Here is a 13,478-nt window from a genome sequence, read left to right as displayed (position 1 = left end):
TTGGTGATCCTGAAAATTTTGGTAATCAATTTAAGTGAATAAACTTTTCAATATATTCATTACTCAATTTTGAGAATAAGCTTGAACTTGAACTGAATTTAAATGAACCCTAGATTTAGTAATCAACTAATCATTATCTAGAGAGAGAGTTGTGTTACCTTTTGATTTTGTAGAGAGAGAGAGGTTTAATCACCTGAAATAGAAGAAAAAAAACCTTAATAAACACTTAAATGAACCATAGATTTAGTAATCAACTACAACCAATCATCATCTAAGAACTTCAAAAAAGAAAAAACAAACCCTAAGAAAAAAAAAACCCTGAGATTAAACAAACCCTAAGAAAAAATTTTGGTTCATTAGTCATTACCTTAGCTAGAGAGAGAGAGAGTACTAGAGATGGTTGTTTCAAATGGAAGAGATATGGTAGCTTGAGTTCGGTGGTGGATTTCGAGTGCTTGATCGGACGTCCGGCGGTGGATTTCGAGAGATGGTAGTCTGTTTCGAGAGATGATGGTGGAACTTCGAGTGTTTGCCTGTTTGGGAAGAAATTTGGGAAGTAGGTTAGGTTTTGGGTTGTTTATTTGTTTGGTAACGGGTCGGTTCGGTCTCTCGGTTATCCAGGGGCCTCATCCATACACCGATCCGAAGCCTTCGGTTTTGGGCTTTAAGTAGCCGAGCCAATCCATAATGCTTTTGGATCGGTGCCCGAACCGGCCAAAACCGTTTGGATCGGTTTGGATTGGTCGGTTCGGATACAGAATGTTCACCCCTATCTCTCATAATACAACAATCTTTCTCCTTTTCAATAGATATAAAAAGATCACACTATTAACCAAGATAGACCTTTATAAAACCCTAACTTGACAATTAAGTCGACAAAACATTATGCCAAAATACACAATCATTATACCCTCGTCGAATGATATGACAAGTTGACATAATAGCATCATACACCAAACATAAGTTGAATGAGAGTGTGGTCCACAAGGTCATCCATTGTGTTAGCGCCGACCCCATACGCTCCATACCTACATCGCATCCGGTAGAGAGGATCGAACCAACTACATAAACTCATACAAACCTCCATCACATTACACATAATAGAACCATACAACAAACATAGGACGAATGAGAGTGTGGTCCACAAGGTCGTCCATTGTGTTAGCGCCGACCCCATACACTCCATACCTAGATCGCATCCGGTAGAGAGGGTCGAACCAACCACATAAACTCATACAACCCTCCATCACATCACACACATAATAGCATCATACAACAAACATAGGTTGAATGAGAGTGTGGTCCACAAGGTCATCTGTTGTGTTAGCGCCGACCCCATACGCTCCATACCTACATCGCATCCGGTAGAGAGGGTCGAACCAACTACATAAACTCATTCAACCCTCCATCAGATCATCGCATCACACACATAATAGCATCATACAACCATAATAGCATCACACCACAAACATTGGCTCTAATAAAGAATTAGAAACAAGTTCACCAAACTATTCAAGCCAACAACACATGACAAGTCAAAATGGATGATGCTCATAATAGACCTTCACGTGGATCACAACCTCAAACAAATAACAATAATAGTTAACAAATACAGACTCACCAATATAAGGTATCATCTACTTAGGATATACATTGCTTAAAGAATAGAAACTATGTGAATTATCTCAATCAATTCGCTCATTGGAGATTGTCTCGACACCTAGTACGAAAACTACTATAACTCCTCACTCGGAACTCCAATTAACTCACCGTTTGAACCACTAAAAAGTAGACAAACATACCTTTCCAACCATATAAGATACACATACATATTCATTACCAATCATTACCAGATCTAATTTTAATCTAGACCAAAATACAGTAAGGACTGCTGCGACACCTCATACGAAAACTATTATAACTCCTCGTTCGGAACTCCAATTAACTTACCGTTTGAACCAATAGAAATTAGACAAACATACCTTTCCAACCATATAAGATACACACCAAAATTCATTACCAAAAAAAACCAGATCTAATTTTAATCTAGACCGAAATACAGTAGGGACTGCTGTGACACCTCTTTCGAAAACTATTATAACTCCTCGCTCAGAACTCCAATTAACTCACCGTTGAACCAATAGGAAGTAGACAAACATACCTTTCCAAACATATAAGATACACACCGTTTGAACCACTAGGAAATGACCCATCAACCCAATATCAGTCATATCAAATTCTTTAATCATTCTCTTCTTGAACTCATCAAATAGTCTAGAATCATTACCGGTGAATATCAAATCATCAACATAGAGACAAACAAATAACATACCTCCATCTTCTTTCACTTTCATATATAAAGTATGCTCATGAGGACACTTTTCAAATCCATTTTCTTGAAAATAGTTATCAATTTTTGCATTCCATGCACGTGGAGCTTGCTTTAACCCATAAAGGGCCTTCTTCAATTTATAAACTTTATCTTATTTTCCCTTTCTAACATACCCTAAAGGTTGTTCAACATATATCTCCTCCTCAAGGATACAATTCAAGAATGCCGACTTGACATCAAGTTGATAAATTTTCCATGAATATTGAGCCGCTATAGAGATTAACAATCTAATTGTTTCCGTACGAGCAACGGGAGCAAATACCTCACTATAATCAATGCCAGCTCTTTGCTCGTAACCTTTAGCTACAAGTCTTGCTTTGTATCTTTGGACTTCTCCACTTGCATTCTTCTTTGTCTTATACACCCACTTCACACCAATAGGTTTGTATCCTTTTGGCAAATTTGTCAACTCCCAAGTATCATTTTTTTCAATTGTATTAATTTCTTCATTCATGGCATTTTCCCATTTTTCTTCTTGGATGGCTTCTTCATAACTAATAGGATCACAATCCATGAGAAAACAACACAAGTTTAATTCTTCTTCATATCTCTCTCAAACTTCTTGTTTTCATTGGCCCTTCATTAGAACTTCCCCCCAATGATGAGGATGATGGAAATGAGGATGATGGTGTTTGTGAGTCTCTTTAAAATTCTCTTGGTGGTGCATCTTCTTCTTCTTCTCCTTCAAGTCTAAGTTCAACTTGAACAATTTCTTTTCCTTTCCATTCCCATGCCAAATCTTCTTCAAATACCACATCCCTACTAAATAGAACTTTATTGACAATTGGATTAAACAACTTGTAACATTTCGTTTGCTCATTATACCCAAGAAAGATACATTTTTCACCTTTGTCATCAAGTTTTGTTCTTCTTGCTTCCGGTATCTTTGCATAAGCAATACATCCAAATATCTTTAAATGAGATACACTAGGCTTGTAATAACCCCATGTCTCTTGCGGGGTCTTTATATAGACACTTTTAATGGGACATCTATTTAACAAGTATACGGCACATGCAACAGCTTCACCCCAAAATTCTCTAAGCAAACTTTTTTCTTTTAACATGCTTCTTGCCATGTCTAATATGGTGCGATTTTTCCTTTCGGCAACTCCATTTAGTTGTGGTGTGAATGATGGAGTAAGTTCATGAACAATCCCATGTTCTCTACAAAACATATCAAATGTTCTTGAGGTATATTCTCCACCTCTATCGGACCTGAGTTTCTTTATCATAAAACCACTTTATTTCTCAACCATGTTCTTGAACTCTTTGAATACCTCAAATACTTCAGATTTTTTTTCAAGAAATAAACTCATGTTTTTCTACTAAAATCATCAATAAAAGTGAGAAAGTAATTGTTACCTCCATTTGTCATTGGCTTCAATGGACCACAAACATTGGTATGCACAAGCTCCAATATATTAGATGCTCTCCACTTTCCTTCTTTAGAAAAACTTGTGCGATGATGCTTGCCAAATATACACCCTTCACACACTTTGTTTGGGTGATCAATACATGGTAAACCCCTTACCATATTCTTGCTTGCCAAGGTCTTCATCCCATCAAAGTTTAGATGCCCAAGTCTCAAGTGCCACGACCAAGATTCATCTTTCACAATAGAGTTTAAGCATTTTGCATCACCATGTTGAATATTCAAGGCAAATAATCTATTCTTTGCCATCTTTACCTTAGCAATTAGAGTTCCACTTCTATCTCTTAATGTGCGATGGAGATCCTTCAATCTTATATCATAACCTTTTTCTAAAAGTTGTCCCAAACTCAAAATATTATTTTTCATAGCGGGAACATAATAAACATCGGAAATATAGTTATGTTTTCCATTTTTTAGTTGAATGAGGATATTACCTTTCCCTAGCACCGGTATCTTTGAGGAGTCACCGAACTTTACACACCCTTTCACACTTTCATTCACTTCAACAAACAATTCTCTTTTTCCACAAATATGATTACTTGCACCGGTGTCGAAATACCAAGTGTTTGTTTGTGATTCATCAAGACCATCACAAGAAAATAACAATGTGGGATCAACATTAATTTCTACTTCATCTTCAACAAGGTTTGATTCTTCCTTAACTTCATTTTTATACCAACATTCATTACTATAATGCCCAAGCTTGTGACAATTATAGAATTCAATATCCCTTTTGTCTCTACCTTGGCTATTATAAGGTCTAGTAAAGTTTCCTCTATCTCTTCCTCTTGGTTCATTTGTTCTTCCTCTATTAAAAAAATTTCTTCCACTTTGGCTTCCAAAGCCTCTTATACGATTATCATAACCTCTACCATAACTCTCATAGCCTCTTTGTTTTTGGGGTGTATATTGTTTTTCTTCCAAAGTGAGTTTTGCTTGAAGTACTTGATCAACCGAACAATTTGAAGAGGTTGCGACATTTCTATTCACTCTTTGTTCATTGATTTGCAATGTGCCCATTAATTCATCTATCGTCATGGATTCCAAATCTTTTAAATTCTTCAACGACAATAACCACATTATCAAATTTAGGTGTCAATGACCGTAAAATCTTCTCCATCACCCGAACATCATCATCTTTTCATTTCGTTAACATTAGACAATACTCTTGAAACATAATCGGAGACAAGTTCTCCTTCATTCATACTCAACCTTTCAAATTCACCACGCAAAATTTGAAGACGAACCTTTACCACTTTCTCAACTCCTCTAAATGAATTCTTGAGAATATTCCAAGCCTCTTTCGATGATTTTGCTTCGGACACTTTTTCAAATGTAGGACTATCAATTCCTTGATAGATAAGAAATAAGGCTTTTTTATCCATTTTTCTTGAGTCTTTAAGAACACACTTTTGTACATCATTCATAAAACTCTCTTCTTCTTGAGTTGGTTCTACATAACCATTTTGAACAATATCCCACAAATCTTGAGATCCCAATAATACACTCATTTGAATACACCAATTTTCATAGTTCTCTTTAGTTAACCTAGGTATTTGAGGTTGTATCATATTTGACATTTTCTTACAAGATCCCCAAAAATTTCACAAACCCCCGATCTCCAAAATGTTGAAAAAGCTTGAATTGATAAACTAATATGGCTCAGATATCAATTGTTGGAGATTAATTAAAGGTATAGATACTTCAATACACTCAAATAAACTCAAAAGATTCACATCAACATACTTTCATATAATAATGTTTATTTAGATCTACACAATCTCATAAACAAGAGACACAAAGTTTTGTCACAATATTAAACTAGATATTGAAGTTAGTTCTTACCTTAAACACAATATTCATACTAGATCTATGTCTTCTTCTTCAAGTTTCTTGTATACTATTCACCTTTTACTTTCACTCTCTAGATTATTCTTGAACTAGTCAAAGAAAAGAACCCTCTACACCCTTTTAATTAATTTCATGAGGCTTTTACTTTTTTACCTCTTCTAGTTTGGTAAAACCATTTACTCAATCCCACACTTTTATATCGGGCCCAAACCGAAATTTGGTTTAAAAGCCCCCTTTTCAACAAGAATTAGGAGATAGGAAATCTACCTCTTTTGCCTTAGATGACATCAAGACCACAATCATGCCTCTTTCTCTCTCTAGAGAACTCTATCTCTACCTCTTTTCTTCTTTATTCATTCTTCATTCACTAAGAGTGGCTTGTTGAAGATTAAGAAGATATACCAACCATAACATAAACAATACATAGATTTCTTCTACTTATTCATCAAAATCTTCTGCAAAGAATACCATTTCTCTTTCTCTCTCTAAGTTTTGTTTAAGATCTACAAAAAGAGCTCTACACCTCTTTTTATATAATCAACTCAAGCAACCCTATTTTTTCCTTCTAGCCCACTTCTATTTTATAATACTCATGCCCACACTAACTTACTCTTCATATTAGGCCCAAACCCAAATTGACCTAAAGTTTTGCTATTTCCACCTAATTTGATATATATATGATAAAAATAGGGGCGTTACACTTTTAGTGAAGGTGAGTCATCAAGTCACAAATTAAGTCAAAATCTTTTGTGCACATACCACTCCCAAGTTCTTTGTATCCGTTAGGGTCGATTTGATTCGTGTGAAAATATTTGGGTGAGAAAATCACCCTTTTCTCGTAGGAAAGAAAACGCAAATTTTCTTGTCAAAATACATTTTTAGGCATTTGGTAGGGAGTTAAATAAATTGATAAAAGATTATAAAAGCACCCACCGTTACTGATGTTGGCACCCTCTTTATACATAAAAAAGGGCGTCAGTTGCTAAATAGTGGGCGATTTTATAACATCCCCAATCTAAGTCTTAACCCGAATTAACCATTAAAGCTTTAACTTTCGGGTTCATGGTGGGAGAAATCCAGGGTTTGTAATGATGAAAGCCAAGTTATTTCAGCACAAGAGAAATGGTAAAGAATTTAGGACAATTTACAGATGAAACTATAGAAGAATAATTGAAAGTTTGATGCAATTACAAAAACAAAAGAAGATATATGAATTATGTTTCACTTCCACAATTTTGTTGAAAATTGGGCTTTAAACCAAGTTGGGCTTGGGCTCACTATTAAATTAAGTAAATGTGAGAAAACAAAGAGGGTTCAAGAACTATTGGCATTTTGTTCTTATGCAAAAAAAGTTTCTAGTGAGAGAAACAAGGTAGTGTTTGAAGAGTTATGGTTTAGAGAAGAGATTGGGTTGAAGATGTTTGTGGCCTTGTATCCAAGGTAAGTATCAATATCAAAGTTAGTTTGTTATCGAAGAACTAAGTTTTTTTTTATTGATTTGTTTGAATGTTTGTTGATTTGATCTTATTGAATGAAATATATTGAGTTCATTTGGGTACTGGTCTTATTACTTGTGTTATTGTGATTATATACTTCTTAATCTCCAACAAATGGTATCAGAGCCATATTATCTTGCCGTTTCAACATTTTGATAATCTAGGGTTTGTAAAAAAAATTTAGGGGTCTTGAAAAAAATGGCAAATATGGGTCAATCTCAAATCCCTAGGTTAACAAAAGAAAACTATGGACATTGGTCTATCCAAATGAGTGATAAAAAGGTATAATCTTAAATGCCTAGGTTAACAAAAGCAAATATGTTATTGAAGAAATGTTTATCCAAATGAGTGATTATACACGTAAGTTTGATAATGTGGTTACTGTTATTGAAGAGTCAAAAGACTTAGAATCTACGACGGTGGATGAATTGATGAGAACATTGCAAATTCATGAACAACGAGTGAATAAAAATGTTTCAAGCTCTTCAAATCATTCGATGGACAAATACCTCAAGCAAAAGTCATGTTAGAATAAAACAATATTCATTCCAAAGAGAAAAAGACTATGAGGATTATGGTGGAGGGTATGATAATAGTAGAAGTGGCTTTGGAAGCCAAAGAGGAAGAAATCCTTTTAATAGAGGAAGAACAAATGAACCAAGAAGAAGATGAAACTTTATTAGACCTTATAAAAGGCAAGGTAGAGATAAAAGGGATATGAAATGCTAAAATTGTCATAAACTTGGACATTATAGTAATGAATGTTGGTATAACAAAAAAATGAGGTACGTGGAGATGCAAATCTTGTTAAGAATGATGTAGAAATCAATGTATATCCTACATTGTTTTTTTCTTGTGATGGACTTGATGAATCACAAACAAACACTTGTTATTTCGACACCGGTGTAAGTAATCATATTTGTGGAAAAAAGAATTGTTTGTTGAAGTGAATGAAAGTGTGTGTAAAGTTCGGTGACTCCTAAAAGATATCGGTGCCAGGGAAAGGTAATATCCTCATTCAACTAAAAAATGGAAAACATAACTATATCTCCGATGTTAATTATGTTCCCTCAATGAAAAATAACATTTTGAGTTTGGACAACTTTTAGAAAAAGACTATATTATAAGATTGAAGGATCTTCATCTCACATTAAGAGATAGAAGTGGAACTCTAGTTACTAAGGTGAAGACGGCGAAGAAAAGATTATTTCCTTAAAACATTCAACATGGTGATGCAAAATGCTTAAACTCTATTGTGAAAGATAATCGTGGTTGTGGCATTTGAGACTTGGGAATTTACACTTTGATGGAATGAAAGCTTTGGCAACCAAGAATATGGTAAAGGGTTTACCATATATTGATCACCCAAATAAAGTGTGTGAAGGATGTATCTTTGGGAAGCATCGTAGAACAACTTTTTCCAACGAAGGAAGGTGGAGAGCTTACAATCCTTTGGAGCTTGTGCATACTGATGTTTGTGGTCCATTGAAGCCAATGTCAAATGGAGGTAACAATTATTTTCTCACTTTTATTGATGATTATAGTAGAAAAACATGGATATACTTCTTGAAAAATAAATCCGAAGTATTTGAAGTGTTTAAGTAATTCAAGAAAATGGTTGAGAAACAAAGTGGGTATGTGATCAAGAAACTAAGATCGCATAGAGGTGTGGATTTTACTTCAAGAGGCTTTGATATGTTTCGTAAATAACATAGAATTATCACGAGCTTACCCCATTATACACACCACAATTAAATAGAGTAGCCGAGAGAAAAAATTGCACCATATTAAATATGGCACGAAGCATGTTGAAAGAAAAAATGTTGCCTAGAGAATTTTGGGGAGAAGTCGTGGCGTGTGCTATATATTTGTTAAATAAATGTCCGACTAAAAGTGTTTATAAGAAGACAGCGGAAGAAGCATGAGGCTATTACAAGCCAAGTGTAGCTCATCTAAAAATATTTGGGTGTATTGCTTATGCAAAGATACCGGAAGCAAGAAGAACAAAACTTGATGACAAAGGTGAAAAATGCATCTTCCTTAGTTATAGTGAGCAAACAAAGTGTTAGAAATTATTTAATGCAACTACCAATAAAGTTCTCCTTAATAGAGATTTAGTATTTGAAGAAGAACTGGCACAGGAGTGGAAAGGAAAAGAAACTATTCAAGTTGAACTTGAGCTTGAAGGTGAAAAAGAAGAAGAAACACCAAAAGAAATTCAAAGAGAGTCACACACACACACACCAATGTGTAGAGCATCATCATCACCATCATCTTTATCTCCTTCATCCTCATCATCAGAAGGAAGTTCTAGTGAAAGACCAATGAAAACAAAAAGCTTGAGAAAGATTTATGAAGTTATTAATGAAGAAGAAATGAACTTATGTTTCTTTCTCATGGATTGTGATCCTATTAGTCATGAAGAAGTTATTCAAGGAGAAAAAATGAAAAAAAAAATCAATGGATGAAAAAATTATTACAATTGAAAAGAATGATGCATATGAGTTGACAAAGTTGACAAAGAGGTACAAGCCTATTGGTGTAATTTGTGCATATTGTATAGGGTTTAGGGTAGTTGAATTGAATTTTTTAGGAATTTAGGATAGTTGAATTGAATTTTTTAGGAATTTAGGATAGTTGAATTGAATAATTTCAATATATAAAAGCTTAAAGACATCAAATTGCTTAAAGTGGGAATCGAACGCAAAACCTCAAACTCCCCCTCACCCACAACTCAACGTCTTAAACATTGAGCTCAGACCCACTTGATGTCATCTATATACACGATTAGATATATATATATATATATATATATATATATATATAGGTATAAACACATATATAAAAAAATACTCAAAATGTTTGTTGAGGGACTTGACTTGTGTCTTCTGGATCATAGCTGCTCTCCAACCCACAGTTTAACCACTAAGCCAAGGTCTTCTTTGTGTTATATTATTATTTTATTTACATCAAAAGATATGTATTTATATATACCTATATATAAAAAGATATATTTACTATTACTATAGTTATTTCTCGGGCGGATCCGTGGGGGTGCGGCAAGTCAAGGTCTTCTTTGCGTTATCTTATCACATCAAAAGATATATATCTATATAGAAAAAGATATATTTACCATTACTATTATTATTTTTCGGGAGGATCTAGGGGGTGCGGCCGCACGCCCACACTCCCATGGGCCCACTACTATCATTACTATGTCTCCACACTCTCTCCCACCTCTATGTCAAGTCTCATATATCTCCCCATCTCTCTTTTTTTCTAAGTACCCACGACCTATGGTTTCAGAATGCAACTCTCGATCGAGGGTTCATTATTCATGTGAAGCTTAGAGAGAATAGAAAGAGGAGATGGTAGTGATGGTGATGAGGGTAGTTGATGGGCCTAAAAGGTTACCCTAAAAGGTCTCCACCCGCAAGTATACGGGCGTCAAGTAATAACCCGGTAAGACCGGTTCGTTCCTCAGAGACTAAGTTAAACTAAAATCTAACCTTAAAACTATTGAGATTTAAAAATGGTTTGATTGAGGTAAAATAAAAATAAAATATAAAACCAAAAATAAATAAAGAAATAAGTCGGTATTCAAAAAAAGGGAACCTAGGGTTTTCGAATCCGTCTTCCTAATAATTCTAACGACAATTTAATTTTGATCTAATTAGAGAGTTCTTTATATAACTCAGGTTTTAGTCCATGAACGGTCTAAAAACCCGGAAGATTTTATCGTTAAAATGGTAAAAACTTTAATAAATTTATCGTTAAAATAATTATTATGACTTCATCTAAAACCCTAGATATAAAAGACTTAGCTACTCATGATATAAACGATAAATATTTGAATTAATATAAGAAAAAGAAGAAAGAAACTTAACTTTTCTGCAATTTTCCCACCAAACAGAGCCTAAGGAGTTGATTTCCGTCTGTTTTTCCTGGAAATCTGCCAAACGCACCCTCTGGGAAAATGATTTTCTCGTCTTCCCGGAAATGGTTTCCCTCTGGGAAATTTATTTTCTCATCTTCTTCAACCTTCTTTCTCTCTCTAACCTCCTGTTTCTCTCTTTATCTCTTACTCTAATCTCTCTATCTATGTTATCTCTTGCTCCCTCACTAAACAGGAAACAAAAAGAAAGAGAAATCAAAAACAAAATGTAGTTATTCAAAACCGAGTCTCTCTCTCTCTACAATATCTCTCTGTCTCTCTCTCTAACTTTCTCTCTTCCTCTGTAACCTCTCTTTCTCTCTCACTAAGAAACAAAGGTTTTCAAAGAAAAACAAAAATCAAAGTTAAAACAATTCGAATTATAAGCTCTCGGTCTTTCTCTCTTTCTCTCTCTACTTTCTTCTTTAAACCGTGATGATCCCTCCTTCTCCCTGTTCTCCTTCTTCTGTTTTATAGGAAACTAATAGAGATCTCAACCAAACCGACTCGGAAGATCCCTCTCTATCCTTTCCTCTTTCTGTTTTGAATTTGAAATTGCAAAATCGGAGGAGAGGATACCGGAGAAGCAGTTCACGTCGGTTTGGTTGAATAGAAACGACGTATTCAGTGCTTCGCGGAGTATTATAATATGGTGCAACAGCCCAGATCGCGTGAGGAAGAAGAATTCCATCCGTTTGATGCACTCGGGCTCACGGAATTACACTGCTTCAGGAACACGGTATCGAAGACGTTAGAATTCCTATAAACCGTCCCATCGTGACAAAATATGTCCCGCTAGCAATTTGGACCGCTATATCTTCTTCGCGTCTGCCTGCCACGTGTTCTATTTGATCTGGTCAACTGTCTTTGACCCAAACTTTGACCTTGAATATTTTATTGATCCGGACTCCGATTTCACTTCCGTTTTCGCCTACGGACTCGTCAGGGATCCCACTTCTCATCTGATCATCAATGTTGGTCAAAATACCAGAATCAACAAATGACCAAAATGCCCCTAGTCTGTATTCTTTCTGACTTTATCCGTTTTGCACGCGTAACTCTGTAAAAAGGTACCTGAACATAAAAGAGAGTAATTCGTGAGAGTAACTGCTCTAGAGAGACTAACTCGTCTAAATTAAGAGACTCAGATGGGACATTTCCATGTCTCATCAGTAGTGAAGGGTAGCCGTGGGAAATTTATGTCATCTTTTATAATTGGTCTGCACCAGTGACTGGGGCAGCTCAGAAATTCGGAATCTGAGTCCTGTGCCGATCGATAAACCTTCCTTTCTAGTAAGGGAAGTCCCCCCATTACTGTTATTAGGGTTATTTCTCAAATGGCCCCAACTTTGTGATCAGCTTCCTACCTAGCCCCATACTTTAGCAAATATTCCCATTTGGCCCCCTTTTTCCGTTATCTTTAACTGTCCGTTACTCTCACTCCTCCACCTCATATCCTCTCTCTGCCAAGTCACTTAAAATGCCACATCATCGTCTTCTCCGGTAGGGGTCGCCGGCCGACCCAATTTCCGGCCGGCGACCTTCAAACATGGAAAAAAAATAATTTCCCTCTCTCTCTCTCTTTAAAAAAAAATATTTTTTATCCCCTTTCTCTCTCTAGATCTGGTTCACCATGAACCAGATCTAGGTCTGATTTGAACAGACCTTCATTGAAGGACTGATTTGAACAGACCTTCTCAGCCAAACAGACCCTCATTAAGGGTCTGTTCCGGTCTGATTCACCATGAACCAGATCTAGAGAGAGAGAAAGGGAAAAAAATTTATTTTTTTTTTGAGAGAGAGAGAGGGAATTTTTTTTTTTTATGTTTGAAGGTCGCCGGCTAGCGACCCCTGCCGGAGAAGATGATATTGTGGCGTTTGAAGTGACTTGGTAGAGAGAGGAAATGAGGTGGAGGAGTGAGAGTAACGGACAATTAAAGATAACGGAGAAAGGGGCCAGATGGGAATATTTGCTAAAGTAGGGGGCTAGGCAGGAAGCTGGTCAAAAAGTTGGGGGCCATTTGGGAAATAACCCTTGTTATTAGCACCTCCTAGTTATAAGTGTCTCCCAATTTGAGGAAATTGTTAAAAGCGCTCCCTTTAAAACAAACACATTCTCCCTGCGTTTAACCCGAAATCTATCCGTTCGAATCCATTTTGGTTCACAAAAGCGGTTTAATCATACCAATTTTGAGAGGGTGCGAAACACTTGCTTTGTCAATTATCTATCCCCAAAGTGAGGCTTTGCTCGCTTAGGGTCAGGGACGACTCTGATTTTTGTACATCTCTTGATTGAACACAGTTGTTTTATGTTTGTAATGTTCGTTATAAGTTCATAAATTTTGGTTATTCTAATTTCGGGAACAATATAGT

Source organism: Eschscholzia californica, unplaced genomic scaffold (genome assembly GCF_041429995.1).
Source record: "Eschscholzia californica isolate CP2 unplaced genomic scaffold, dmEscCali1.0.p SCAF_3, whole genome shotgun sequence".
In the NCBI taxonomy this organism is placed as follows: Eukaryota; Viridiplantae; Streptophyta; class Magnoliopsida; order Ranunculales; family Papaveraceae; genus Eschscholzia; species Eschscholzia californica.
This window is presented reverse-complemented; position numbering follows the sequence as displayed.